Source organism: Procambarus clarkii, unplaced genomic scaffold (genome assembly GCF_040958095.1).
Source record: "Procambarus clarkii isolate CNS0578487 unplaced genomic scaffold, FALCON_Pclarkii_2.0 HiC_scaffold_1017, whole genome shotgun sequence".
Lineage (NCBI taxonomy): Eukaryota > Metazoa > Arthropoda > Malacostraca > Decapoda > Cambaridae > Procambarus > Procambarus clarkii.
Window position 1 is genome coordinate 1 of NW_027190049.1, and position 25,126 is coordinate 25,126.

General features: G+C 42.3%; 3 non-coding genes and 5 pseudogenes across 3 annotated transcripts; all 8 read left to right on the forward strand.

Annotated features, from left to right (window-relative positions):
- Positions 1-1,784: 1,784 nt before the first annotated feature.
- Positions 1,785-1,977, forward strand: LOC138361942 (U2 spliceosomal RNA). The gene has a single exon (XR_011227299.1). It is a non-coding gene; the product is annotated as a U2 spliceosomal RNA (small nuclear RNA).
- Positions 1,978-4,884: 2,907 nt separating this feature from the next.
- Positions 4,885-5,064, forward strand: LOC138361954 (U2 spliceosomal RNA; annotated as a pseudogene).
- A 2,963-nt stretch (positions 5,065-8,027) lies between these two features.
- LOC138361955 (U2 spliceosomal RNA) lies at positions 8,028-8,207 on the forward strand (annotated as a pseudogene).
- A 2,971-nt stretch (positions 8,208-11,178) lies between these two features.
- LOC138361957 (U2 spliceosomal RNA) lies at positions 11,179-11,358 on the forward strand (annotated as a pseudogene).
- A 2,970-nt stretch (positions 11,359-14,328) lies between these two features.
- Positions 14,329-14,508, forward strand: LOC138361958 (U2 spliceosomal RNA; annotated as a pseudogene).
- A 2,964-nt stretch (positions 14,509-17,472) lies between these two features.
- Positions 17,473-17,652, forward strand: LOC138361959 (U2 spliceosomal RNA; annotated as a pseudogene).
- A 2,632-nt stretch (positions 17,653-20,284) lies between these two features.
- LOC138361953 (U2 spliceosomal RNA) lies at positions 20,285-20,477 on the forward strand. Its single transcript, XR_011227310.1, has one exon. It is a non-coding gene; the product is annotated as a U2 spliceosomal RNA (small nuclear RNA).
- A 2,606-nt stretch (positions 20,478-23,083) lies between these two features.
- Positions 23,084-23,276, forward strand: LOC138361960 (U2 spliceosomal RNA). Its single transcript, XR_011227311.1, has one exon. It is a non-coding gene; the product is annotated as a U2 spliceosomal RNA (small nuclear RNA).
- Positions 23,277-25,126: the final 1,850 nt, after the last annotated feature.

Below are 25,126 nucleotides of genomic sequence, written 5' to 3' on the forward strand. Positions count from 1 at the left end.
CTTAGTCGGCTCTGACGGCGAAATTATATTCATACATACATCAAGATTAGACGTTTATCTATTGAATTTACCATTGCTGGAATGTACCAATGCGTAATAAAGACGAAATTCGACTTGAGATGGAGGGAGGTGTTGCTTTGGTGTGGTTTTACACGGCAACTCAACGATCGTTTGCCACTTCCACGCTTGCCAGCCGGCCAGCCACTAGCCTCAAAGTGAATTCCAGTGTCTTGATTAGCTTTACAATCCATCATTTACCTCAATACACACTAACAATGTGTATTTATATACTTCAATCGAGCATTCGATGCACACATTCACCTGTAATATATACGTCAATGAAACCCAGAACCCACCCAAGTTCAAGCGCACCTGCACTCTCACCCCTCTCCATTTGAATGCTAGTTTCCTATTTAGATTTCAAATGCTTCATTCACCCCTCTAAACACCACCGACGTATATTTACATTCTTTATTTAGGCAATGTATGCAGGCACACATTCATTCACGTAAAATAACGAATAAAATTGATATAGAATCTACTATAATTTGCAAAGCGACCAACCACCAAATGTCATTGTGAAAGCTAGTTTCGTAATTAGCTTTGCAATACTTCATTTACCTCCCTAAACACCAACAATGAGCGAGTATTTGTATACTCGGTAAAAGCGATGGATGGATTCCTTACACATTCACATATATTAAGCAATGAATTTGCTATAGTACCTACAGTACTCAGACTTCTCGAATTACTTACATCTTCTTATATCTTAACTTTGTTGTTCATTCAACAACAGAGTCGTTTTCCAGGGAATCGCGTTATGTTAGATGATGCATCGCCTCGCCTCGCATGGCATCGAATCGCATGTCATTGCATCGCATCGCATCGCATCGCATTGAACTGCATGGTATTGAATCACAAGGCATTGAATGGCATGGCATGGCATCACGTCACGTCTCTCGTCTCTCGTCTCTCGTCTCTCGTCTCTCGTCTCTAGTCTCTAGTCTCTAGTCTCTCGTCTCTCGTCTCTCGTCTCTCGTCTCTCGTCTCTCGTCTCTCGTCTCTCGTCTCTCGTCTCTCGTCTCTCGTCTCTCGTCTCTCGTCTCTCGTCTCTCGCCTCTCGCCTCTCGCCTCTCGCCTCTCGCCTCTCGCCTCTCGCCTCTCGCCTCTAGCCTCTAGCCTCTCGCCTCTCGCCACCCAGCCCTGCCTCGCTTCGCCTCGTCTCCGGTTTGTGAAAACGATGTATCAAGCAAAGTGTTAGATGTGAAAAAGTCGTGATATATATACAAAAATGGAATAGTTGGCGCGTAATAGTGCTGTTCGTTTTCTGTTATGGTATCAGAGAGAGAACGTCTCCTATTTATATTTTTTGACGAGCGTTGGCGTAACAGGCCCCTTGCACTTTTAATTCGTTATTATACTTTTCAAAAGCTGTAGCTACCTTAAGACACATGACAAATGGAGGTTTATGTATTAGAGTTAAGCGCTATACTCCCTGGCCAGGAGCGAATTCGTGAAACGCCACGCGAGTCTGTTTACCACTTTGCCGCCAGTTACATATTCACTACTCATGAATGAAACCATGTAATATCATGAATTTGCATATATATATAAATTCATTGATCAGGTAAGAAATGGTTAAAGCCTTTACTGCATGGCGTTTATATGTATGCTTGAATTCGAATAGTACTCAACGATAATCACATGCCCTTTTGCAATTGAAACTCGCTACGTGGTTTCTAGCCGCAATTGTTGCCTGGTGTTGCAGAGCAACCATGCATCCTATCGCTTCTCGGCCTTTTGGCTAAGATCAAAGTGTAGTATCTGTTCTTATCAGCTTAATATCTGATACGATCCCCATGTGGGATCCTCGATATTAAACTGATTTTTGCAACATGGCGAAGTGCTAGGAGCTTGCTCCACCTTTGCCGCGGATCGGCCCGGTATTGCAGTACCTCTGGGATCGGTCCACTCCCTTCGGGGAGACCAAAAACAACCCTATCAACTAGTCAAAATCAAGTAGGAGACGATTATGTTAATTGGTTATGTACATTAATGAATCGTGTTAATTTGAATTGCAGTAATTACTTCACACCAGCCAACATCGTATGAGGAAAAAGCCTTGGAACGAGCAGCAGAAGTGAGTCAGGTCGAGTCCGGGTTTGATGGGTCGAAGCTGAACAACTGCAACGAGTTAGAGGGAAGGAAGGAAGGAAGGAAGGAAGGAAGGAAGGAAGAAGGAAGGAAGGAAGGAAGGAAGGAAGGAAGGAAGGAGAAAGAAGGAGAGTGAGGTGAGTAATATCATTTAATAACTTTAGATTAAAGATTATGTGCGAGCAAAGAAATACGATGGTTGGTCGTGGAAGGAAAGAAGTTGATTTTATGAATGGGGGGGGGGGGTTGCCAGTTAGTGCAATATTAATTGATTTTGTTTGTTTTCTGAGATAGGTTATATAGGGTGAAGTTTTTCTCTATTTATATAAGTGTGGAAACTGGTTTAGATAGCTTAGTGGTTTGTTATGAAAAGGCTGGTAGAGATGGGTTGAATAGTGTTAGACTTGTGTCTGCATTTAGTGGAGAACTGGATTTGGTATTTAAATGGCATCTAATATGACGTAGTCATTGTGCAAATAAACTCTAAATCAACGGGTTTACTATGATCGAGAACCTAACTATAATAGTTACCCATTGTTGGCATGCTCTTCTTTTTTTTACAGAATTACTCACTCTCCCTTGTGAGTGAGGGAGGGAGGGAGGGAGGGAGGGAGGAGTGTGTGTGTATATCACTCGGAATTCCTTAGTCGGCTCTGACGGCGAAATTATATTCATACATACATCAAGATTAGACGTTTATCTATTGAATTTACCATTGCTGGAATGTACCAATGCGTAATAAAGACGAAATTCGACTTGAGATGGAGGGAGGTGTTGCTTTGGTGTGGTTTTACACGGCAACTCAACGATCGTTTGCCACTTCCACGCTTGCCAGCCGGCCAGCCACTAGCCTCAAAGTGAATTCCAGTGTCTTGATTAGCTTTACAATCCATCATTTACCTCAATACACACTAACAATGTGTATTTATATACTTCAATCGAGCATTCGATGCACACATTCACCTGTAATATATACGTCAATGAAACCCAGAACCCACCCAAGTTCAAGCGCACCTGCACTCTCACCCCTCTCCATTTGAATGCTAGTTTCCTATTTAGATTTCAAATGCTTCATTCACCCCTCTAAACACCACCGACGTATATTTACATTCTTTATTTAGGCAATGTATGCAGGCACACATTCATTCACGTAAAATAACGAATAAAATTGATATAGAATCTACTATAATTTGCAAAGCGACCAACCACCAAATGTCATTGTGAAAGCTAGTTTCGTAATTAGCTTTGCAATACTTCATTTACCTCCCTAAACACCAACAATGAGCGAGTATTTGTATACTCGGTAAAAGCGATGGATGGATTCCTTACACATTCACATATATTAAGCAATGAATTTGCTATAGTACCTACAGTACTCAGACTTCTCGAATTACTTACATCTTCTTATATCTTAACTTTGTTGTTCATTCAACAACAGAGTCGTTTTCCAGGGAATCGCGTTATGTTAGATGATGCATCGCCTCGCCTCGCATGGCATCGAATCGCATGTCATTGCATCGCATCGCATCGCATCGCATTGAACTGCATGGTATTGAATCACAAGGCATTGAATGGCATGGCATGGCATCACGTCACGTCTCTCGTCTCTCGTCTCTCGTCTCTCGTCTCTAGTCTCTAGTCTCTAGTCTCTAGTCTCTAGTCTCTCGTCTCTCGTCTCTCGTCTCTCGTCTCTCGTCTCTCGTCTCTCGTCTCTCGTCTCTCGTCTCTCGTCTCTCGTCTCTCGTCTCTCGTCTCTCGTCTCTCGCCTCTCGCCTCTCGCCTCTCGCCTCTCGCCTCTCGCCTCTCGCCTCTCGCCTCTAGCCTCTAGCCTCTAGCCTCTCGCCTCTCGCCACCCAGCCCTGCCTCGCTTCGCCTCGTCTCCGGTTTGTGAAAACGATGTATCAAGCAAAGTGTTAGATGTGAAAAAGTCGTGATATATATACAAAAATGGAATAGTTGGCGCGTAATAGTGCTGTTCGTTTTCTGTTATGGTATCAGAGAGAGAACGTCTCCTATTTATATTTTTTGACGAGCGTTGGCGTAACAGGCCCCTTGCACTTTTAATTCGTTATTATACTTTTCAAAAGCTGTAGCTACCTTAAGACACATGACAAATGGAGGTTTATGTATTAGAGTTAAGCGCTATACTCCCTGGCCAGGAGCGAATTCGTGAAACGCCACGCGAGTCTGTTTACCACTTTGCCGCCAGTTACATATTCACTACTCATGAATGAAACCATGTAATATCATGAATTTGCATATATATATAAATTCATTGATCAGGTAAGAAATGGTTAAAGCCTTTACTGCATGGCGTTTATATGTATGCTTGAATTCGAATAGTACTCAACGATAATCACATGCCCTTTTGCAATTGAAACTCGCTACGTGGTTTCTATCGCTTCTCGGCCTTTTGGCTAAGATCAAAGTCAGAGGCTGTTCAGGAGGCTATGCGTGAGCGACACCATCCGGTGGTCACGGATGATGTACATAGAGCACATCACAGGCGCTCGACAATACTAGTTTTACATGTCTGTACCTTTTTCTCATTTCAGAATATCAATTTGTATATTACATCTGTTTTGAGTTTTTTAATGGCAGACGGCACAATGTAAATAAAGATCCCTTAACAACATATGTATGAAAATGTATATTGTATTCTATGCACACCAATGTAACTATGTACCCATGCACCCTTGTGAAGACACAAGGCTATTGTAAGCAATATGTAAAACATTCGTCAATAAAAAATTAAATCTGTTCTTATCAGCTTAATATCTGATACGATCCCCATGTGGGATCCTCGATATTAAACTGATTTTTGCAACATGGCGAAGTGCTAGGAGCTTGCTCCACCTTTGCCGCGGATCGGCCCGGTATTGCAGTACCTCTGGGATCGGTCCACTCCCTTCGGGGAGACCAAAAACAACCCTATCAACTAGTCAAAATCAAGTAGGAGACGATTATGTTAATTGGTTATGTACATTAATGAATCGTGTTAATTTGAATTGCAGTAATTACTTCACACCAGCCAACATCGTATGAGGAAAAAGCCTTGGAACGAGCAGCAGAAGTGAGTCGGTCGAGTCCGGGTTTGATGGGTCGAAGCTGAACAACTGCAACGAGTTAGAGGGAAGGAAGGAAGGAAGGAAGGAAGGAAGGAAGGAAGGAAGGAAGGAAGGAAGGAAGGAAGGAAGGAAGGAAGGAGAAAGAAGGAGAGTGAGGTGAGTAATATCATTTAATAACTTTAGATTAAAGATTATGTGCGAGCAAAGAAATACGATGGTTGGTGTGGAAGGAAAGAAGTTGATTTTATGAATGGGGGGGGGGGGTTGCCAGTTAGTGCAATATTAATTGATTTTGTTTGTTTTCTGAGATAGGTTATATAGGGTGAAGTTTTTCTCTATTTATATAAGTGTGGAAACTGGTTTAGATAGCTTAGTGGTTTGTTATGAAAAGGCTGGTAGAGATGGGTTGAATAGTGTTAGACTTGTGTCTGCATTTAGTGGAGAACTGGATTTGGTATTTAAATGGCATCTAATATGACGTAGTCATTGTGCAAATAAACTCTAAATCAACGGGTTTACTATGATCGAGAACCTAACTATAATAGTTACCCATTGTTGGCATGCTCTTCTTTTTTTTACAGAATTACTCACTCTCCCTTGTGAGTGAGGGAGGGAGGGAGGGAGGGAGGGAGGAGTGTGTGTGTATATCACTCGGAATTCCTTAGTCGGCTCTGACGGCGAAATTATATTCATACATACATCAAGATTAGACGTTTATCTATTGAATTTACCATTGCTGGAATGTACCAATGCGTAATAAAGACGAAATTCGACTTGAGATGGAGGGAGGTGTTGCTTTGGTGTGGTTTTACACGGCAACTCAACGATCGTTTGCCACTTCCACGCTTGCCAGCCGGCCAGCCACTAGCCTCAAAGTGAATTCCAGTGTCTTGATTAGCTTTACAATCCATCATTTACCTCAATACACACTAACAATGTGTATTTATATACTTCAATCGAGCATTCGATGCACACATTCACCTGTAATATATACGTCAATGAAACCCAGAACCCACCCAAGTTCAAGCGCACCTGCACTCTCACCCCTCTCCATTTGAATGCTAGTTTCCTATTTAGATTTCAAATGCTTCATTCACCCCTCTAAACACCACCGACGTATATTTACATTCTTTATTTAGGCAATGTATGCAGGCACACATTCATTCACGTAAAATAACGAATAAAATTGATATAGAATCTACTATAATTTGCAAAGCGACCAACCACCAAATGTCATTGTGAAAGCTAGTTTCGTAATTAGCTTTGCAATACTTCATTTACCTCCCTAAACACCAACAATGAGCGAGTATTTGTATACTCGGTAAAAGCGATGGATGGATTCCTTACACATTCACATATATTAAGCAATGAATTTGCTATAGTACCTACAGTACTCAGACTTCTCGAATTACTTACATCTTCTTATATCTTAACTTTGTTGTTCATTCAACAACAGAGTCGTTTTCCAGGGAATCGCGTTATGTTAGATGATGCATCGCCTCGCCTCGCATGGCATCGAATCGCATGTCATTGCATCGCATCGCATCGCATCGCATTGAACTGCATGGTATTGAATCACAAGGCATTGAATGGCATGGCATGGCATCACGTCACGTCTCTCGTCTCTCGTCTCTCGTCTCTCGTCTCTAGTCTCTAGTCTCTAGTCTCTAGTCTCTAGTCTCTCGTCTCTCGTCTCTCGTCTCTCGTCTCTCGTCTCTCGTCTCTCGTCTCTCGTCTCTCGTCTCTCGTCTCTCGTCTCTCGTCTCTCGTCTCTCGTCTCTCGTCTCTCGCCTCTCGCCTCTCGCCTCTCGCCTCTCGCCTCTCGCCTCTCGCCTCTCGCCTCTCGCCTCTAGCCTCTAGCCTCTAGCCTCTCGCCTCTCGCCACCCAGCCCTGCCTCGCTTCGCCTCGTCTCCGGTTTGTGAAAACGATGTATCAAGCAAAGTGTTAGATGTGAAAAAGTCGTGATATATATACAAAAATGGAATAGTTGGCGCGTAATAGTGCTGTTCGTTTTCTGTTATGGTATCAGAGAGAGAACGTCTCCTATTTATATTTTTTGACGAGCGTTGGCGTAACAGGCCCCTTGCACTTTTAATTCGTTATTATACTTTTCAAAAGCTGTAGCTACCTTAAGACACATGACAAATGGAGGTTTATGTATTAGAGTTAAGCGCTATACTCCCTGGCCAGGAGCGAATTCGTGAAACGCCACGCGAGTCTGTTTACCACTTTGCCGCCAGTTACATATTCACTACTCATGAATGAAACCATGTAATATCATGAATTTGCATATATATATAAATTCATTGATCAGGTAAGAAATGGTTAAAGCCTTTACTGCATGGCGTTTATATGTATGCTTGAATTCGAATAGTACTCAACGATAATCACATGCCCTTTTGCAATTGAAACTCGCTACGTGGTTTCTAGCCGCAATTGTTGCCTGGTGTTGCAGAGCAACCATGCATCCTATCGCTTCTCGGCCTTTTGGCTAAGATCAAAGTCAGAGGCTGTTCAGGAGGCTATGCGTGAGCGACACCATCCGGTGGTCACGGATGATGTACATAGAGCACATCACAGGCGCTCGACAATACTAGTTTTACATGTCTGTACCTTTTTCTCATTTCAGAATATCAATTTGTATATTACATCTGTTTTGAGTTTTTTAATGGCAGACGGCACAATGTAAATAAAGATCCCTTAACAACATATGTATGAAAATGTATATTGTATTCTATGCACACCAATGTAACTATGTACCCATGCACCCTTGTGAAGACACAAGGCTATTGTAAGCAATATGTAAAACATTCGTCAATAAAAAATTAAATCTGTTCTTATCAGCTTAATATCTGATACGATCCCCATGTGGGATCCTCGATATTAAACTGATTTTTGCAACATGGCGAAGTGCTAGGAGCTTGCTCCACCTTTGCCGCGGATCGGCCCGGTATTGCAGTACCTCTGGGATCGGTCCACTCCCTTCGGGGAGACCAAAAACAACCCTATCAACTAGTCAAAATCAAGTAGGAGACGATTATGTTAATTGGTTATGTACATTAATGAATCGTGTTAATTTGAATTGCAGTAATTACTTCACACCAGCCAACATCGTATGAGGAAAAAGCCTTGGAACGAGCAGCAGAAGTGAGTCGGTCGAGTCCGGGTTTGATGGGTCGAAGCTGAACAACTGCAACGAGTTAGAGGGAAGGAAGGAAGGAAGGAAGGAAGGAAGGAAGGAAGGAAGGAAGGAAGGAAGGAAGGAAGGAAGGAAGGAAGGAAGGAAGGAGAAAGAAGGAGAGTGAGGTGAGTAATATCATTTAATAACTTTAGATTAAAGATTATGTGCGAGCAAAGAAATACGATGGTTGGTGTGGAAGGAAAGAAGTTGATTTTATGAATGGGGGGGGGGGGTTGCCAGTTAGTGCAATATTAATTGATTTTGTTTGTTTTCTGAGATAGGTTATATAGGGTGAAGTTTTTCTCTATTTATATAAGTGTGGAAACTGGTTTAGATAGCTTAGTGGTTTGTTATGAAAAGGCTGGTAGAGATGGGTTGAATAGTGTTAGACTTGTGTCTGCATTTAGTGGAGAACTGGATTTGGTATTTAAATGGCATCTAATATGACGTAGTCATTGTGCAAATAAACTCTAAATCAACGGGTTTACTATGATCGAGAACCTAACTATAATAGTTACCCATTGTTGGCATGCTCTTCTTTTTTTTACAGAATTACTCACTCTCCCTTGTGAGTGAGGGAGGGAGGGAGGGAGGGAGGGAGGAGTGTGTGTGTATATCACTCGGAATTCCTTAGTCGGCTCTGACGGCGAAATTATATTCATACATACATCAAGATTAGACGTTTATCTATTGAATTTACCATTGCTGGAATGTACCAATGCGTAATAAAGACGAAATTCGACTTGAGATGGAGGGAGGTGTTGCTTTGGTGTGGTTTTACACGGCAACTCAACGATCGTTTGCCACTTCCACGCTTGCCAGCCGGCCAGCCACTAGCCTCAAAGTGAATTCCAGTGTCTTGATTAGCTTTACAATCCATCATTTACCTCAATACACACTAACAATGTGTATTTATATACTTCAATCGAGCATTCGATGCACACATTCACCTGTAATATATACGTCAATGAAACCCAGAACCCACCCAAGTTCAAGCGCACCTGCACTCTCACCCCTCTCCATTTGAATGCTAGTTTCCTATTTAGATTTCAAATGCTTCATTCACCCCTCTAAACACCACCGACGTATATTTACATTCTTTATTTAGGCAATGTATGCAGGCACACATTCATTCACGTAAAATAACGAATAAAATTGATATAGAATCTACTATAATTTGCAAAGCGACCAACCACCAAATGTCATTGTGAAAGCTAGTTTCGTAATTAGCTTTGCAATACTTCATTTACCTCCCTAAACACCAACAATGAGCGAGTATTTGTATACTCGGTAAAAGCGATGGATGGATTCCTTACACATTCACATATATTAAGCAATGAATTTGCTATAGTACCTACAGTACTCAGACTTCTCGAATTACTTACATCTTCTTATATCTTAACTTTGTTGTTCATTCAACAACAGAGTCGTTTTCCAGGGAATCGCGTTATGTTAGATGATGCATCGCCTCGCCTCGCATGGCATCGAATCGCATGTCATTGCATCGCATCGCATCGCATCGCATTGAACTGCATGGTATTGAATCACAAGGCATTGAATGGCATGGCATGGCATCACGTCACGTCTCTCGTCTCTCGTCTCTCGTCTCTCGTCTCTAGTCTCTAGTCTCTAGTCTCTAGTCTCTAGTCTCTCGTCTCTCGTCTCTCGTCTCTCGTCTCTCGTCTCTCGTCTCTCGTCTCTCGTCTCTCGTCTCTCGTCTCTCGTCTCTCGTCTCTCGTCTCTCGTCTCTCGCCTCTCGCCTCTCGCCTCTCGCCTCTCGCCTCTCGCCTCTCGCCTCTCGCCTCTCGCCTCTCGCCTCTAGCCTCTAGCCTCTAGCCTCTCGCCTCTCGCCACCCAGCCCTGCCTCGCTTCGCCTCGTCTCCGGTTTGTGAAAACGATGTATCAAGCAAAGTGTTAGATGTGAAAAAGTCGTGATATATATACAAAAATGGAATAGTTGGCGCGTAATAGTGCTGTTCGTTTTCTGTTATGGTATCAGAGAGAGAACGTCTCCTATTTATATTTTTTGACGAGCGTTGGCGTAACAGGCCCCTTGCACTTTTAATTCGTTATTATACTTTTCAAAAGCTGTAGCTACCTTAAGACACATGACAAATGGAGGTTTATGTATTAGAGTTAAGCGCTATACTCCCTGGCCAGGAGCGAATTCGTGAAACGCCACGCGAGTCTGTTTACCACTTTGCCGCCAGTTACATATTCACTACTCATGAATGAAACCATGTAATATCATGAATTTGCATATATATATAAATTCATTGATCAGGTAAGAAATGGTTAAAGCCTTTACTGCATGGCGTTTATATGTATGCTTGAATTCGAATAGTACTCAACGATAATCACATGCCCTTTTGCAATTGAAACTCGCTACGTGGTTTCTAGCCGCAATTGTTGCCTGGTGTTGCAGAGCAACCATGCATCCTATCGCTTCTCGGCCTTTTGGCTAAGATCAAAGTCAGAGGCTGTTCAGGAGGCTATGCGTGAGCGACACCATCCGGTGGTCACGGATGATGTACATAGAGCACATCACAGGCGCTCGACAATACTAGTTTTACATGTCTGTACCTTTTTCTCATTTCAGAATATCAATTTGTATATTACATCTGTTTTGAGTTTTTTAATGGCAGACGGCACAATGTAAATAAAGATCCCTTAACAACATATGTATGAAAATGTATATTGTATTCTATGCACACCAATGTAACTATGTACCCATGCACCCTTGTGAAGACACAAGGCTATTGTAAGCAATATGTAAAACATTCGTCAATAAAAAATTAAATCTGTTCTTATCAGCTTAATATCTGATACGATCCCCATGTGGGATCCTCGATATTAAACTGATTTTTGCAACATGGCGAAGTGCTAGGAGCTTGCTCCACCTTTGCCGCGGATCGGCCCGGTATTGCAGTACCTCTGGGATCGGTCCACTCCCTTCGGGGAGACCAAAAACAACCCTATCAACTAGTCAAAATCAAGTAGGAGACGATTATGTTAATTGGTTATGTACATTAATGAATCGTGTTAATTTGAATTGCAGTAATTACTTCACACCAGCCAACATCGTATGAGGAAAAAGCCTTGGAACGAGCAGCAGAAGTGAGTCGGTCGAGTCCGGGTTTGATGGGTCGAAGCTGAACAACTGCAACGAGTTAGAGGGAAGGAAGGAAGGAAGGAAGGAAGGAAGGAAGGAAGGAAGGAAGGAAGGAAGGAAGGAAGGAAGGAAGGAAGGAAGGAAGGAGAAAGAAGGAGAGTGAGGTGAGTAATATCATTTAATAACTTTAGATTAAAGATTATGTGCGAGCAAAGAAATACGATGGTTGGTGTGGAAGGAAAGAAGTTGATTTTATGAATGGGGGGGGGGGTTGCCAGTTAGTGCAATATTAATTGATTTTGTTTGTTTTCTGAGATAGGTTATATAGGGTGAAGTTTTTCTCTATTTATATAAGTGTGGAAACTGGTTTAGATAGCTTAGTGGTTTGTTATGAAAAGGCTGGTAGAGATGGGTTGAATAGTGTTAGACTTGTGTCTGCATTTAGTGGAGAACTGGATTTGGTATTTAAATGGCATCTAATATGACGTAGTCATTGTGCAAATAAACTCTAAATCAACGGGTTTACTATGATCGAGAACCTAACTATAATAGTTACCCATTGTTGGCATGCTCTTCTTTTTTTTACAGAATTACTCACTCTCCCTTGTGAGTGAGGGAGGGAGGGAGGGAGGGAGGGAGGAGTGTGTGTGTATATCACTCGGAATTCCTTAGTCGGCTCTGACGGCGAAATTATATTCATACATACATCAAGATTAGACGTTTATCTATTGAATTTACCATTGCTGGAATGTACCAATGCGTAATAAAGACGAAATTCGACTTGAGATGGAGGGAGGTGTTGCTTTGGTGTGGTTTTACACGGCAACTCAACGATCGTTTGCCACTTCCACGCTTGCCAGCCGGCCAGCCACTAGCCTCAAAGTGAATTCCAGTGTCTTGATTAGCTTTACAATCCATCATTTACCTCAATACACACTAACAATGTGTATTTATATACTTCAATCGAGCATTCGATGCACACATTCACCTGTAATATATACGTCAATGAAACCCAGAACCCACCCAAGTTCAAGCGCACCTGCACTCTCACCCCTCTCCATTTGAATGCTAGTTTCCTATTTAGATTTCAAATGCTTCATTCACCCCTCTAAACACCACCGACGTATATTTACATTCTTTATTTAGGCAATGTATGCAGGCACACATTCATTCACGTAAAATAACGAATAAAATTGATATAGAATCTACTATAATTTGCAAAGCGACCAACCACCAAATGTCATTGTGAAAGCTAGTTTCGTAATTAGCTTTGCAATACTTCATTTACCTCCCTAAACACCAACAATGAGCGAGTATTTGTATACTCGGTAAAAGCGATGGATGGATTCCTTACACATTCACATATATTAAGCAATGAATTTGCTATAGTACCTACAGTACTCAGACTTCTCGAATTACTTACATCTTCTTATATCTTAACTTTGTTGTTCATTCAACAACAGAGTCGTTTTCCAGGGAATCGCGTTATGTTAGATGATGCATCGCCTCGCCTCGCATGGCATCGAATCGCATGTCATTGCATCGCATCGCATCGCATCGCATTGAACTGCATGGTATTGAATCACAAGGCATTGAATGGCATGGCATGGCATCACGTCACGTCTCTCGTCTCTCGTCTCTCGTCTCTCGTCTCTAGTCTCTAGTCTCTAGTCTCTAGTCTCTAGTCTCTCGTCTCTCGTCTCTCGTCTCTCGTCTCTCGTCTCTCGTCTCTCGTCTCTCGTCTCTCGTCTCTCGTCTCTCGTCTCTCGTCTCTCGTCTCTCGTCTCTCGCCTCTCGCCTCTCGCCTCTCGCCTCTCGCCTCTCGCCTCTCGCCTCTCGCCTCTCGCCTCTCGCCTCTAGCCTCTAGCCTCTAGCCTCTCGCCTCTCGCCACCCAGCCCTGCCTCGCTTCGCCTCGTCTCCGGTTTGTGAAAACGATGTATCAAGCAAAGTGTTAGATGTGAAAAAGTCGTGATATATATACAAAAATGGAATAGTTGGCGCGTAATAGTGCTGTTCGTTTTCTGTTATGGTATCAGAGAGAGAACGTCTCCTATTTATATTTTTTGACGAGCGTTGGCGTAACAGGCCCCTTGCACTTTTAATTCGTTATTATACTTTTCAAAAGCTGTAGCTACCTTAAGACACATGACAAATGGAGGTTTATGTATTAGAGTTAAGCGCTATACTCCCTGGCCAGGAGCGAATTCGTGAAACGCCACGCGAGTCTGTTTACCACTTTGCCGCCAGTTACATATTCACTACTCATGAATGAAACCATGTAATATCATGAATTTGCATATATATATAAATTCATTGATCAGGTAAGAAATGGTTAAAGCCTTTACTGCATGGCGTTTATATGTATGCTTGAATTCGAATAGTACTCAACGATAATCACATGCCCTTTTGCAATTGAAACTCGCTACGTGGTTTCTAGCCGCAATTGTTGCCTGGTGTTGCAGAGCAACCATGCATCCTATCGCTTCTCGGCCTTTTGGCTAAGATCAAAGTCAGAGGCTGTTCAGGAGGCTATGCGTGAGCGACACCATCCGGTGGTCACGGATGATGTACATAGAGCACATCACAGGCGCTCGACAATACTAGTTTTACATGTCTGTACCTTTTTCTCATTTCAGAATATCAATTTGTATATTACATCTGTTTTGAGTTTTTTAATGGCAGACGGCACAATGTAAATAAAGATCCCTTAACAACATATGTATGAAAATGTATATTGTATTCTATGCACACCAATGTAACTATGTACCCATGCACCCTTGTGAAGACACAAGGCTATTGTAAGCAATATGTAAAACATTCGTCAATAAAAAATTAAATCTGTTCTTATCAGCTTAATATCTGATACGATCCCCATGTGGGATCCTCGATATTAAACTGATTTTTGCAACATGGCGAAGTGCTAGGAGCTTGCTCCACCTTTGCCGCGGATCGGCCCGGTATTGCAGTACCTCTGGGATCGGTCCACTCCCTTCGGGGAGACCAAAAACAACCCTATCAACTAGTCAAAATCAAGTAGGAGACGATTATGTTAATTGGTTATGTACATTAATGAATCGTGTTAATTTGAATTGCAGTAATTACTTCACACCAGCCAACATCGTATGAGGAAAAAGCCTTGGAACGAGCAGCAGAAGTGAGTCGGTCGAGTCCGGGTTTGATGGGTCGAAGCTGAACAACTGCAACGAGTTAGAGGGAAGGAAGGAAGGAAGGAAGGAAGGAAGGAAGGAAGGAAGGAAGGAAGGAAGGAAGGAAGGAAGGAAGGAAGGAAGGAAGGAGAAAGAAGGAGAGTGAGGTGAGTAATATCATTTAATAACTTTAGATTAAAGATTATGTGCGAGCAAAGAAATACGATGGTTGGTGTGGAAGGAAAGAAGTTGATTTTATGAATGGGGGGGGGGGGTTGCCAGTTAGTGCAATATTAATTGATTTTGTTTGTTTTCTGAGATAGGTTATATAGGGTGAAGTTTTTCTCTATTTATATAAGTGTGGAAACTGGTTTAGATAGCTTAGTGGTTTGTTATGAAAAGGCTGGTAGAGATGGGTTGAATAGTGTTAGACTTGTGTCTGCATTTAGTGGAGAACTGGATTTGGTATTTAAATGGCATCTAATATGACGTAGTCATTGTGCAAATAAACTCTAAATCAACGGGTTTACTATGATCGAGAACCTAACTATAATAGTTACCCATTGTTGGCATGCTCTTCTTTTTTTTACAGAATTACTCACTCTCCCTTGTGAGTGAGGGAGGGAGGGAGGGAGGGAGGGAGGAGTGTGTGTGTATATCACTCGGAATTCCTTAGTCGGCTCTGACGGCGAAATTATATTCATACATACATCAAGATTAGACGTTTATCTATTGAATTTACCATTGCTGGAATGTACCAATGCGTAATAAAGACGAAATTCGACTTGAGATGGAGGGAGGTGTTGCTTTGGTGTGGTTTTACACGGCAACTCAACGATCGTTTGCCACTTCCACGCTTGCCAGCCGGCCAGCCACTAGCCTCAAAGTGAATTCCAGTGTCTTGATTAGCTTTACAATCCATCATTTACCTCAATACACACTAACAATGTGTATTTATATACTTCAATCGAGCATTCGATGCACACATTCACCTGTAATATATACGTCAATGAAACCCAGAACCCACCCAAGTTCAAGCGCACCTGCACTCTCACCCCTCTCCATTTGAATGCTAGTTTCCTATTTAGATTTCAAATGCTTCATTCACCCCTCTAAACACCACCGACGTATATTTACATTCTTTATTTAGGCAATGTATGCAGGCACACATTCATTCACGTAAAATAACGAATAAAATTGATATAGAATCTACTATAATTTGCAAAGCGACCAACCACCAAATGTCATTGTGAAAGCTAGTTTCGTAATTAGCTTTGCAATACTTCATTTACCTCCCTAAACACCAACAATGAGCGAGTATTTGTATACTCGGTAAAAGCGATGGATGGATTCCTTACACATTCACATATATTAAGCAATGAATTTGCTATAGTACCTACAGTACTCAGACTTCTCGAATTACTTACATCTTCTTATATCTTAACTTTGTTGTTCATTCAACAACAGAGTCGTTTTCCAGGGAATCGCGTTATGTTAGATGATGCATCGCCTCGCCTCGCATGGCATCGAATCGCATGTCATTGCATCGCATCGCATCGCATCGCATTGAACTGCATGGTATTGAATCACAAGGCATTGAATGGCATGGCATGGCATCACGTCACGTCTCTCGTCTCTCGTCTCTCGTCTCTCGTCTCTAGTCTCTAGTCTCTAGTCTCTAGTCTCTAGTCTCTCGTCTCTCGTCTCTCGTCTCTCGTCTCTCGTCTCTCGTCTCTCGTCTCTCGTCTCTCGTCTCTCGTCTCTCGTCTCTCGTCTCTCGTCTCTCGTCTCTCGCCTCTCGCCTCTCGCCTCTCGCCTCTCGCCTCTCGCCTCTCGCCTCTCGCCTCTCGCCTCTAGCCTCTAGCCTCTAGCCTCTCGCCTCTCGCCACCCAGCCCTGCCTCGCTTCGCCTCGTCTCCGGTTTGTGAAAACGATGTATCAAGCAAAGTGTTAGATGTGAAAAAGTCGTGATATATATACAAAAATGGAATAGTTGGCGCGTAATAGTGCTGTTCGTTTTCTGTTATGGTATCAGAGAGAGAACGTCTCCTATTTATATTTTTTGACGAGCGTTGGCGTAACAGGCCCCTTGCACTTTTAATTCGTTATTATACTTTTCAAAAGCTGTAGCTACCTTAAGACACATGACAAATGGAGGTTTATGTATTAGAGTTAAGCGCTATACTCCCTGGCCAGGAGCGAATTCGTGAAACGCCACGCGAGTCTGTTTACCACTTTGCCGCCAGTTACATATTCACTACTCATGAATGAAACCATGTAATATCATGAATTTGCATATATATATAAATTCATTGATCAGGTAAGAAATGGTTAAAGCCTTTACTGCATGGCGTTTATATGTATGCTTGAATTCGAATAGTACTCAACGATAATCACATGCCCTTTTGCAATTGAAACTCGCTACGTGGTTTCTAGCCGCAATTGTTGCCTGGTGTTGCAGAGCAACCATGCATCCTATCGCTTCTCGGCCTTTTGGCTAAGATCAAAGTCAGAGGCTGTTCAGGAGGCTATGCGTGAGCGACACCATCCGGTGGTCACGGATGATGTACATAGAGCACATCACAGGCGCTCGACAATACTAGTTTTACATGTCTGTACCTTTTTCTCATTTCAGAATATCAATTTGTATATTACATCTGTTTTGAGTTTTTTAATGGCAGACGGCACAATGTAAATAAAGATCCCTTAACAACATATGTATGAAAATGTATATTGTATTCTATGCACACCAATGTAACTATGTACCCATGCACCCTTGTGAAGACACAAGGCTATTGTAAGCAATATGTAAAACATTCGTCAATAAAAAATTAAATCTGTTCTTATCAGCTTAATATCTGATACGATCCCCATGTGGGATCCTCGATATTAAACTGATTTTTGCAACATGGCGAAGTGCTAGGAGCTTGCTCCACCTTTGCCGCGGATCGGCCCGGTATTGCAGTACCTCTGGGATCGGTCCACTCCCTTCGGGGAGACCAAAAACAACCCTATCAACTAGTCAAAATCAAGTAGGAGACGATTATGTTAATTGGTTATGTACATTAATGAATCGTGTTAATTTGAATTGCAGTAATTACTTCACACCAGCCAACATCGTATGAGGAAAAAGCCTTGGAACGAGCAGCAGAAGTGAGTCAGGTCGAGTCCGGGTTTGATGGGTCGAAGCTGAACAACTGCAACGAGTTAGAGGGAAGGAAGGAAGGAAGGAAGGAAGGAAGGAAGGAAGGAAGGAAGGAAGGAAGGAAGGAAGGAAGGAAGGAAGGAAGGAAGGAGAAAGAAGGAGAGTGAGGTGAGTAATATCATTTAATAACTTTAGATTAAAGATTATGTGCGAGCAAAGAAATACGATGGTTGGTGTGGAAGGAAAGAAGTTGATTTTATGAATGGGGGGGGGGGGTTGCCAGTTAGTGCAATATTAATTGATTTTGTTTGTTTTCTGAGATAGGTTATATAGGGTGAAGTTTTTCTCTATTTATATAAGTGTGGAAACTGGTTTAGATAGCTTAGTGGTTTGTTATGAAAAGGCTGGTAGAGATGGGTTGAATAGTGTTAGACTTGTGTCTGCATTTAGTGGAGAACTGGATTTGGTATTTAAATGGCATCTAATATGACGTAGTCATTGTGCAAATAAACTCTAAATCAACGGGTTTACTATGATCGAGAACCTAACTATAATAGTTACCCATTGTTGGCATGCTCTTCTTTTTTTTACAGAATTACTCACTCTCCCTTGTGAGTGAGGGAGGGAGGGAGGGAGGGAGGGAGGAGTGTGTGTGTATATCACTCGGAATTCCTTAGTCGGCTCTGACGGCGAAATTATATTCATACATACATCAAGATTAGACGTTTATCTATTGAATTTACCATTGCTGGAATGTACCAATGCGTAATAAAGACGAAATTCGACTTGAGATGGAGGGAGGTGTTGCTTTGGTGTGGTTTTACACGGCAACTCAACGATCGTTTGCCACTTCCACGCTTGCCAGCCGGCCAGCCACTAGCCTCAAAGTGAATTCCAGTGTCTTGATTAGCTTTACAATCCATCATTTACCTCAATACACACTAACAATGTGTATTTATATACTTCAATCGAGCATTCGATGCACACATTCACCTGTAATATATACGTCAATGAAACCCAGAACCCACCCAAGTTCAAGCGCACCTGCACTCTCACCCCTCTCCATTTGAATGCTAGTTTCCTATTTAGATTTCAAATGCTTCATTCACCCCTCTAAACACCACCGACGTATATTTACATTCTTTATTTAGGCAATGTATGCAGGCACACATTCATTCACGTAAAATAACGAATAAAATTGATATAGAATCTACTATAATTTGCAAAGCGACCAACCACCAAATGTCATTGTGAAAGCTAGTTTCGTAATTAGCTTTGCAATACTTCATTTACCTCCCTAAACACCAACAATGAGCGAGTATTTGTATACTCGGTAAAAGCGATGGATGGATTCCTTACACATTCACATATATTAAGCAATGAATTTGCTATAGTACCTACAGTACTCAGACTTCTCGAATTACTTACATCTTCTTATATCTTAACTTTGTTGTTCATTCAACAACAGAGTCGTTTTCCAGGGAATCGCGTTATGTTAGATGATGCATCGCCTCGCCTCGCATGGCATCGAATCGCATGTCATTGCATCGCATCGCATCGCATCGCATTGAACTGCATGGTATTGAATCACAAGGCATTGAATGGCATGGCATGGCATCACGTCACGTCTCTCGTCTCTCGTCTCTCGTCTCTCGTCTCTAGTCTCTAGTCTCTAGTCTCTAGTCTCTAGTCTCTCGTCTCTCGTCTCTCGTCTCTCGTCTCTCGTCTCTCGTCTCTCGTCTCTCGTCTCTCGTCTCTCGTCTCTCGTCTCTCGTCTCTCGTCTCTCGTCTCTCGCCTCTCGCCTCTCGCCTCTCGCCTCTCGCCTCTCGCCTCTCGCCTCTCGCCTCTCGCCTCTAGCCTCTAGCCTCTAGCCTCTCGCCTCTCGCCACCCAGCCCTGCCTCGCTTCGCCTCGTCTCCGGTTTGTGAAAACGATGTATCAAGCAAAGTGTTAGATGTGAAAAAGTCGTGATATATATACAAAAATGGAATAGTTGGCGCGTAATAGTGCTGTTCGTTTTCTGTTATGGTATCAGAGAGAGAACGTCTCCTATTTATATTTTTTGACGAGCGTTGGCGTAACAGGCCCCTTGCACTTTTAATTCGTTATTATACTTTTCAAAAGCTGTAGCTACCTTAAGACACATGACAAATGGAGGTTTATGTATTAGAGTTAAGCGCTATACTCCCTGGCCAGGAGCGAATTCGTGAAACGCCACGCGAGTCTGTTTACCACTTTGCCGCCAGTTACATATTCACTACTCATGAATGAAACCATGTAATATCATGAATTTGCATATATATATAAATTCATTGATCAGGTAAGAAATGGTTAAAGCCTTTACTGCATGGCGTTTATATGTATGCTTGAATTCGAATAGTACTCAACGATAATCACATGCCCTTTTGCAATTGAAACTCGCTACGTGGTTTCTAGCCGCAATTGTTGCCTGGTGTTGCAGAGCAACCATGCATCCTATCGCTTCTCGGCCTTTTGGCTAAGATCAAAGTGTAGTATCTGTTCTTATCAGCTTAATATCTGATACGATCCCCATGTGGGATCCTCGATATTAAACTGATTTTTGCAACATGGCGAAGTGCTAGGAGCTTGCTCCACCTTTGCCGCGGATCGGCCCGGTATTGCAGTACCTCTGGGATCGGTCCACTCCCTTCGGGGAGACCAAAAACAACCCTATCAACTAGTCAAAATCAAGTAGGAGACGATTATGTTAATTGGTTATGTACATTAATGAATCGTGTTAATTTGAATTGCAGTAATTACTTCACACCAGCCAACATCGTATGAGGAAAAAGCCTTGGAACGAGCAGCAGAAGTGAGTCAGTCGAGTCCGGGTTTGATGGGTCGAAGCTGAACAACTGCAACGAGTTAGAGGGAAGGAAGGAAGGAAGGAAGGAAGGAAGGAAGGAAGGAAGGAAGGAAGGAAGGAAGGAGAAAGAAGGAGAGTGAGGTGAGTAATATCATTTAATAACTTTAGATTAAAGATTATGTGCGAGCAAAGAAATACGATGGTTGGTCTGGAAGGAAAGAAGTTGATTTTATGAATGGGGGGGGGGGTTGCCAGTTAGTGCAATATTAATTGATTTTGTTTGTTTTCTGAGATAGGTTATATAGGGTGAAGTTTTTCTCTATTTATATAAGTGTGGAAACTGGTTTAGATAGCTTAGTGGTTTGTTATGAAAAGGCTGGTAGAGATGGGTTGAATAGTGTTAGACTTGTGTCTGCATTTAGTGGAGAACTGGATTTGGTATTTAAATGGCATCTAATATGACGTAGTCATTGTGCAAATAAACTCTAAATCAACGGGTTTACTATGATCGAGAACCTAACTATAATAGTTACCCATTGTTGGCATGCTCTTCTTTTTTTTACAGAATTACTCACTCTCCCTTGTGAGTGAGGGAGGGAGGGAGGGAGGGAGGGAGGAGTGTGTGTGTATATCACTCGGAATTCCTTAGTCGGCTCTGACGGCGAAATTATATTCATACATACATCAAGATTAGACGTTTATCTATTGAATTTACCATTGCTGGAATGTACCAATGCGTAATAAAGACGAAATTCGACTTGAGATGGAGGGAGGTGTTGCTTTGGTGTGGTTTTACACGGCAACTCAACGATCGTTTGCCACTTCCACGCTTGCCAGCCGGCCAGCCACTAGCCTCAAAGTGAATTCCAGTGTCTTGATTAGCTTTACAATCCATCATTTACCTCAATACACACTAACAATGTGTATTTATATACTTCAATCGAGCATTCGATGCACACATTCACCTGTAATATATACGTCAATGAAACCCAGAACCCACCCAAGTTCAAGCGCACCTGCACTCTCACCCCTCTCCATTTGAATGCTAGTTTCCTATTTAGATTTCAAATGCTTCATTCACCCCTCTAAACACCACCGACGTATATTTACATTCTTTATTTAGGCAATGTATGCAGGCACACATTCATTCACGTAAAATAACGAATAAAATTGATATAGAATCTACTATAATTTGCAAAGCGACCAACCACCAAATGTCATTGTGAAAGCTAGTTTCGTAATTAGCTTTGCAATACTTCATTTACCTCCCTAAACACCAACAATGAGCGAGTATTTGTATACTCGGTAAAAGCGATGGATGGATTCCTTACACATTCACATATATTAAGCAATGAATTTGCTATAGTACCTACAGTACTCAGACTTCTCGAATTACTTACATCTTCTTATATCTTAACTTTGTTGTTCATTCAACAACAGAGTCGTTTTCCAGGGAATCGCGTTATGTTAGATGATGCATCGCCTCGCCTCGCATGGCATCGAATCGCATGTCATTGCATCGCATCGCATCGCATCGCATTGAACTGCATGGTATTGAATCACAAGGCATTGAATGGCATGGCATGGCATCACGTCACGTCTCTCGTCTCTCGTCTCTCGTCTCTCGTCTCTCGTCTCTAGTCTCTAGTCTCTAGTCTCTAGTCTCTAGTCTCTCGTCTCTCGTCTCTCGTCTCTCGTCTCTCGTCTCTCGTCTCTCGTCTCTCGTCTCTCGTCTCTCGTCTCTCGTCTCTCGTCTCTCGTCTCTCGCCTCTCGCCTCTCGTCTCTCGCCTCTCGCCTCTCGCCTCTCGCCTCTCGCCTCTCGCCTCTCGCCTCTAGCCTCTAGCCTCTCGCCTCTCGCCACCCAGCCCTGCCTCGCTTCGCCTCGTCTCCGGTTTGTGAAAACGATGTATCAAGCAAAGTGTTAGATGTGAAAAAGTCGTGATATATATACAAAAATGGAATAGTTGGCGCGTAATAGTGCTGTTCGTTTTCTGTTATGGTATCAGAGAGAGAACGTCTCCTATTTATATTTTTTGACGAGCGTTGGCGTAACAGGCCCCTTGCACTTTTAATTCGTTATTATACTTTTCAAAAGCTGTAGCTACCTTAAGACACATGACAAATGGAGGTTTATGTATTAGAGTTAAGCGCTATACTCCCTGGCCAGGAGCGAATTCGTGAAACGCCACGCGAGTCTGTTTACCACTTTGCCGCCAGTTACATATTCACTACTCATGAATGAAACCATGTAATATCATGAATTTGCATATATATATAAATTCATTGATCAGGTAAGAAATGGTTAAAGCCTTTACTGCATGGCGTTTATATGTATGCTTGAATTCGAATAGTACTCAACGATAATCACATGCCCTTTTGCAATTGAAACTCGCTACGTGGTTTCTAGCCGCAATTGTTGCCTGGTGTTGCAGAGCAACCATGCATCCTATCGCTTCTCGGCCTTTTGGCTAAGATCAAAGTGTAGTATCTGTTCTTATCAGCTTAATATCTGATACGATCCCCATGTGGGATCCTCGATATTAAACTGATTTTTGCAACATGGCGAAGTGCTAGGAGCTTGCTCCACCTTTGCCGCGGATCGGCCCGGTATTGCAGTACCTCTGGGATCGGTCCACTCCCTTCGGGGAGACCAAAAACAACCCTATCAACTAGTCAAAATCAAGTAGGAGACGATTATGTTAATTGGTTATGTACATTAATGAATCGTGTTAATTTGAATTGCAGTAATTACTTCACACCAGCCAACATCGTATGAGGAAAAAGCCTTGGAACGAGCAGCAGAAGTGAGTCAGTCGAGTCCGGGTTTGATGGGTCGAAGCTGAACAACTGCAACGAGTTAGAGGGAAGGAAGGAAGGAAGGAAGGAAGGAAGGAAGGAAGGAAGGAAGGAAGGAAGGAAGGAAGGAAGGAGAAAGAAGGAGAGTGAGGTGAGTAATATCATTTAATAACTTTAGATTAAAGATTATGTGCGAGCAAAGAAATACGATGGTTGGTCTGGAAGGAAAGAAGTTGATTTTATGAATGGGGGGGGGGGTTGCCAGTTAGTGCAATATTAATTGATTTTGTTTGTTTTCTGAGATAGGTTATATAGGGTGAAGTTTTTCTCTATTTATATAAGTGTGGAAACTGGTTTAGATAGCTTAGTGGTTTGTTATGAAAAGGCTGGTAGAGATGGGTTGAATAGTGTTAGACTTGTGTCTGCATTTAGTGGAGAACTGGATTTGGTATTTAAATGGCATCTAATATGACGTAGTCATTGTGCAAATAAACTCTAAATCAACGGGTTTACTATGATCGAGAACCTAACTATAATAGTTACCCATTGTTGGCATGCTCTTCTTTTTTTTTACAGAATTACTCACTCTCCCTTGTGAGTGAGGGAGGGAGGGAGGGAGGGAGGGAGGAGTGTGTGTGTATATCACTCGGAATTCCTTAGTCGGCTCTGACGGCGAAATTATATTCATACATACATCAAGATTAGACGTTTATCTATTGAATTTACCATTGCTGGAATGTACCAATGCGTAATAAAGACGAAATTCGACTTGAGATGGAGGGAGGTGTTGCTTTGGTGTGGTTTTACACGGCAACTCAACGATCGTTTGCCACTTCCACGCTTGCCAGCCGGCCAGCCACTAGCCTCAAAGTGAATTCCAGTGTCTTGATTAGCTTTACAATCCATCATTTACCTCAATACACACTAACAATGTGTATTTATATACTTCAATCGAGCATTCGATGCACACATTCACCTGTAATATATACGTCAATGAAACCCAGAACCCACCCAAGTTCAAGCGCACCTGCACTCTCACCCCTCTCCATTTGAATGCTAGTTTCCTATTTAGATTTCAAATGCTTCATTCACCCCTCTAAACACCACCGACGTATATTTACATTCTTTATTTAGGCAATGTATGCAGGCACACATTCATTCACGTAAAATAACGAATAAAATTGATATAGAATCTACTATAATTTGCAAAGCGACCAACCACCAAATGTCATTGTGAAAGCTAGTTTCGTAATTAGCTTTGCAATACTTCATTTACCTCCCTAAACACCAACAATGAGCGAGTATTTGTATACTCGGTAAAAGCGATGGATGGATTCCTTACACATTCACATATATTAAGCAATGAATTTGCTATAGTACCTACAGTACTCAGACTTCTCGAATTACTTACATCTTCTTATATCTTAACTTTGTTGTTCATTCAACAACAGAGTCGTTTTCCAGGGAATCGCGTTATGTTAGATGATGCATCGCCTCGCCTCGCATGGCATCGAATCGCATGTCATTGCATCGCATCGCATCGCATCGCATTGAACTGCATGGTATTGAATCACAAGGCATTGAATGGCATGGCATGGCATCACGTCACGTCTCTCGTCTCTCGTCTCTCGTCTCTCGTCTCTCGTCTCTAGTCTCTAGTCTCTAGTCTCTCGTCTCTCGTCTCTCGTCTCTCGT